Raw genomic sequence first — 6000 nt, forward strand, 5'->3', positions numbered from 1 at the left:
TTTTTGCTTCTTTGTTTATTTTAACTTCACGTTCATCTACCATTACCTACAATGGAAAGTGACTGTTGTTTACCTTTAAACCTCATTTAGGTGCATAATTGTATTTTTGGCACATAAATACCCTGGGGCGGAATAAGAACATGTACAGTGTAATCATTCTGATATCACAAATAGCTAAATAAGTAAATAACTGGATGTGTGGTGCGCCATGGCTATCCTGCAGACCTTGACAGCAATGCAGCATCATAAATGGAACATTGCACTAGTAAATGTCTTGATAGGATTTCCTGCTTTCACAGGCTTTTACTCTGTGGGTCTATATTTGGGACCACGGTTGTAGTTCTAATACGGGGGTGTAATCTATACATCAGGACTGGACCTTATTCGTTTTAAGAATAAACTTGATTTTACGCACTTCTCTATTTGTTAGCTTCAGCGAGCTACAATTCCCCAAGTGTATTAAAACTAACAACTAATAATAAAATAACTAACTAACTAAGTAATAATAATAATAATAATAATAATAATAATAATAATAATGATGATGATGATGATGATGATGATGATGATGATGATGATGATGATGATGATAACCTCTGCATCGCACATAATGTTGATAATAGCCACACTTAAGATTAAAAAACATTTTTAAAAAAATTATACCACTCCATATAAATCAAATTAATATTCACCTGTGCGTCACTTTTCTCATATCTGTCCACGCACGTGACATTAACCAGTAAAAATCTATAAAATATATAAATAAACAGATAAGTAAGTAAGTAAGTAAATAAATTAATAATAATAATAATAATAATAATAATAATAATAATAATAATAATAATAATAATAATAATAATAGCTGGATTCTTTTTATGGCCAGCACGTTTTATTGCGATATACTTTATTGATTATTTAAAAGTATTCGAATAACCTCGGTACTAAAATTAGTTCAGGCCCGAAATCTAAAAAAAAATAATTATTTGCGTCATATTGAAAGATTGAAAATACATCTAGTTCTTTTTTTAAGCAATTTTTTCCCATCCAATTTTCCTTTTTAAATGGCTAGTGTATCTGCTACCGTAATACTCCTGCTTTGTATATAAACTGTATTAATAAGATCACTTGATCATTTAAAAACAATTTCCGAGGTAAAAAAAAAAAAAGTAATACCTCACGGTCTCCAAGAGTATAGAACAAAGTGACTGGGAATTAAGTTACTGATTTACGCACGAGTCTGAAGAGCCGCAGTAATCCGGGCCCTTTCATTGGTTAAGCACATAAAAGCGTGTAAGACTGAAACGTAACTAAAACGTTTGCTTGTACACGGCGTCACGTGCAGACACAACGCAACGCATCACTGTAAACTTAATTTATTCTTTGTGCGTCATTCTGTGTGTTATTCAGTAGTGTGACGTGTGTAGAGGATTGTGCTTCATTCCCCTCCCTGGACTGCAGTGTGTGAAGGCTATATAGGTGCTTTATGAGTGGACTGCGTCTGCGTGTGTGTGTGTGTGTGTGTGTGTGAGAGAGAGAGAGAGAGAGAGAGAGAGAGAGAGAGAGAGAGAGAGAGAGAGAGAGAGAGAGAGAGAGTTTATGCTTTTCGGGTCTGTGGTCCCATCTGAAAGTGTGTGTCATAGAGGATACATGTGGGATAGTGTGTCACGGTTCTGTATTAGTTACACACGTGCCTTTGTGTGTTTTAGGTCTATTGCTGCAATGTGTGTGTGTAGTGAGGATGATAATCACTCAGGCAGTACATGTCGTAAATCAGAGATAAAGCCACTCCGCCTTTAATTACACTGTCAACACAGAATAATCGTAATTGATTTCTGCTTCTCCATCCCTCCATCCGTCCTTCTAGTCATGCTTCTAGCAGCCCCTGTATTCATCCCTCTATTCATCCCTTTAATATGTATTCATCTGTCTTTCTAAACTGTGCTTCTATTTATTCCATTACTCCTCCCCCTAAGAACTCCTAGCAACTCTTTCTAATGCATATACTGTACATTGGATATAATAAATTGTTTTGTGATGTAAAAAAAAGAAAAGAAATAATGTATATAAATCATGTCATATACAGTAACCAAAAACATTCAAAAGAAAAACTAATTTCACGAGTATTCCATAGGATTTACACCTGTGCTCTTTCTGGACCATTCCAGAATCTTTAGCATCTTCTTCCAAGTCATTCCTTTGTTGTCTTGAATTTGTGCTGTGGGACATTATCATGCTGGAAGGTGATTTCTTTTCACTCAGAACAGATATTTGTTTCCTTCTATCCCAGTCCCAGCTGAAGAGAAGCAGCTCCTTCACATGATGCTGCCACCACCATGCTTTACCTTGGATGTGGTGTGTTTTTTTAGGTGTTAAGCTGTTTTGTTTTTTAGCATTATGACCTAAAATGTTATTTTGTTGTCTCATCAGATGAGACACATTTTGCCACATGGTTTGGGGTGATGTGGGTGGACCTGTGGGTGACCTTTATTTTACAAAAGAAAAAAAATGTTTTTTTTTGTTTTGTTTGTTTTTTAATAAAAAAGTGCTTATGTCTAGCTATCCTACTGTCTGTAGGCTAGACATATGAAGAATATGAGAGATTGTTTTCACCCATTGTTTCAGCCTTTCTTGTATGTTTATTTTCATGGCCTGTCTTTGATTTGTCTCTGTGCTGTCCCATTTTCTCCACAGTGTTGTGTCTAATAATACATCTAATGTTTTGTACTTTTGACAATGAGATCTCAGACATACCATGTAAGTTCTTTGTGAACCATCTCTTCAGTGCGTGAAAGAAAAAAAGGCAGGAAAATTCTATAAAAACAGCTGTTTCTTTAAGGAGTTAATATGAATGACTTACTTTAACCCCATTACAATCCAACCAACCAGATTATTGAGACAAAATAAAATACCTGACATGATTATTTAGCTTGTTTTACTATGATAATTGCCATTGAAAGCTGCACTGACCACCTAATGCATGCAAGGAAACACAATCCTGAACCAATACCAGTAGAAGACCATTTACTGCTTTGACCAGTGCTTTCCCAGTACTTGTGATTGAGCATAAACTTAAATAGTTTAAATAGTAAATGTTTGTAATTCCTATGCAAGTATGAGTTATTCTGTTGGGCAATTTTTTGATCTAGGAAGAAATCAGAAAGTTTACATTTTACATTTAAGGCATTTTGCAGATGCCCTTATCAAGAGTGACTTTAAAGTGCTTTGAAGTCTTTATCAATAAGTATATTCTGATGCTGGTTCACTAGGTTACAAACTAGAATTCCATCAATCTAAAAACTCCGTCAGGAGGAAATATCGTAAGAGAAGTACACAAACATATAGCCAGCGACTCAGCTGTTTGGACATCTAGGGAAGTTCATTCCACCACCTAGGTGCCAGTAAAAAGAAGAGTCTTAATGGAGGTCTACGTTCATTAGTAGTAGTGCTCAGTCGAACAGTGCTGGAGGATTAGAGGTAGTGATAAAAGCTTTGAGATAGTTGGGTTCTGGTCCATTTTTGCAAGCGTCTTATGCAGGCAACTACAATAAAGGAAGCAAGTGGATGGCCTGCAGCAGTGGGGTGTTGTGGGAGAACTTAGGCAGTTTGAAAACAACTCGTACAGCTGCATCTTTTTTGATCAGGTTGAATGATGGTCAGATGTAGACCTGCCCAGCTGCAGTAGTCCTCCAAATGACAATGGACTGAACAAGCACCTGAGCAACCAGTGTGAATAGAAATGAAGAAACGTTTTCAGAAGATGTGAAAGAGGAATCTGCATTTCTCCATGATTACCTCAAGGTTGCGTGCAGTCGTTTGAAGGTGAGATCAACGAGTTGTCCAGGAGGATCCAAGAAAATGTTTTATATTGGTCTAAATTCTGACAAATGAATTCAGTCAAGATCTATTTTTTAATCAGTGGTTTGATAACTGCTAGGGTTTAAAAGATATAGGTACATGGACCTAAAGGAAGGAGTATCACAGGTTTAAATTATTTTGGTAATATTTGTTCCAGAAAACAGCTAGATGTATAGATCCAAACTTTAAAAAGAAAATCAGTGAGATTAATTCAGACTGTTAGATGGGATTAAAGGATTCGATTTACACTCATGTGGTATTATTATTGATCTCTAGGTATCAAACTGACACTTTTCTATCAATGCTCTGAATTTTCACTCCAATGCTATAATTTTTCTCATATCATGCTACTACATTTGTTCTTCTGTGGTGGTCTACTTCTTAGCAATCTTTGCTACTGTGTTCTACTGAGAAATTAGGATTATTGAAGTTGTTTCTAATTGGGGTGGAGAGTTATGTCGATCTAAGATCCTTTCTGTAGTTATAGAGGCTTTTCTTCCATAACATCACCTGTTTATTTGGATGTTATATCCGTTCTAACGTTCAAGCGGTTCTTATTTTTGTTGATTTATTTATTTATTTATTTAAACTGGGGCTCCATTATCTAGAGGGAGGCAAAATAAGCTTGCAATTCGTCAGCATGTTTATTAAAGTCCTACTGCATTTTATACTAAAATAGATTTCAATGCAAATCTGCAAATTCCTTTAGAAATTCAGAATATGGCCCTGGGGATGTTAACGCTAGCCTTGTACATGGTTTCATAAATTTGTTAAACAAAGTGAATTAAATTCTAATACCGTGTAGTTTCATTCAGGTGTAAAGCTAAAGTAGCTAATATTTAGCAGTCCTAGCTTTAGCCTATTTGTCTGCTGTTCATCATTGGGTCTTAATTATTCCTCTTAGAAGACTATAAGTAATAAGAGCAGCTAGCTTCTCAAGTGAGATTTACATTGAAATGTAGTCTTAACATCCATAAACCCCACATTGTTTTTAAAAAAAACACACCCATGTGTGTTTGTTGAGCATCCCATTCAAGATCTAGTTCCCTCTAGTTTCTTCTTGGAGGCTTTAGGCATTTAGGTTCAATTCAAGTTTATTTGTATAGCACTTTTTACAATGTTGTTTAGGTGGGGTTAAGTCATGGCTCTGTGCAGGACACTCAAGTTCATACACACCATGGAAGGTGCTTCGGGCCTCTTAAATCCAGTGAAAAAGAATCGTAACGCTATAGCGTTCAAAGACATTCAATACCATCGTGTGAACCGCATATATCTATAAAACATTTAATTTACACACCAACAGAAATGGCACACAAATGCAGATCAGGGATTAATGTAGAAGACTAGGACACAGGGTTTTGTGGTGTATCGACCTGGTGTGAAGTCTGTAGTGTGAAGGTTATTAATGATGTATAATTGTCTCTCTAGTTTACAATGAACTATTACTCAATTGTCTAAAATGTGTTGAGGTGCGGTTTTATTGAATGAACAGCTTTATTGTCTGTCTGTCTGTCTGTCTGTGTGTGTGTGTGTGCGAGACAAAAGTTTTATCCCTTTTCAAATATTAACCTAATAGAAATATATTGCATCCTGGACACAGAAAAAAGGAAAAAATAGGTTAACCTAGAAGCATGCTAATTTAATCAAACTATCTAGTTGATGGTTCATCTAATCTGAAATAAATCATTGGATACTTTAAGAAAAAAAACCTTCAGAGGACATTGACCCTCATTAAAATGAGATAATCTTAGTGATCAGTTGGTCATTAATTACACACTAAGCCAGTTTAATTTATTTGTCCCACCTCCTCTTCATTCTTCACAAGATAAGAGGAAGATATCGAACAGGCAGCGAGACACAAAAACAACTATGTTTTAACTGTAGAGAACGTGTGTATCTGTAGCGTGATACTTTCTCTGTATAACGCGTTCATATTTGGAGGTAAATTAACTGTTATCATTATGGTACAGATAACAACAGAGTTTATACAGAATGGTGTGAAAGACTAAAAACACCAAGTTATAGACAGTTCTGAGGGTGGAAACAGCTTACTGATGAGAGAGATCAGAGGAAAATGAGCAGATTGGTGCAAGACCTAAGGAAGTCTATACTAGTCTATAGCATTGTGAAAAACATCAATCCTTG

Source organism: Tachysurus fulvidraco, chromosome 2 (assembly GCF_022655615.1).
Source record: "Tachysurus fulvidraco isolate hzauxx_2018 chromosome 2, HZAU_PFXX_2.0, whole genome shotgun sequence".
Classification (NCBI taxonomy): domain Eukaryota; kingdom Metazoa; phylum Chordata; class Actinopteri; order Siluriformes; family Bagridae; genus Tachysurus; species Tachysurus fulvidraco.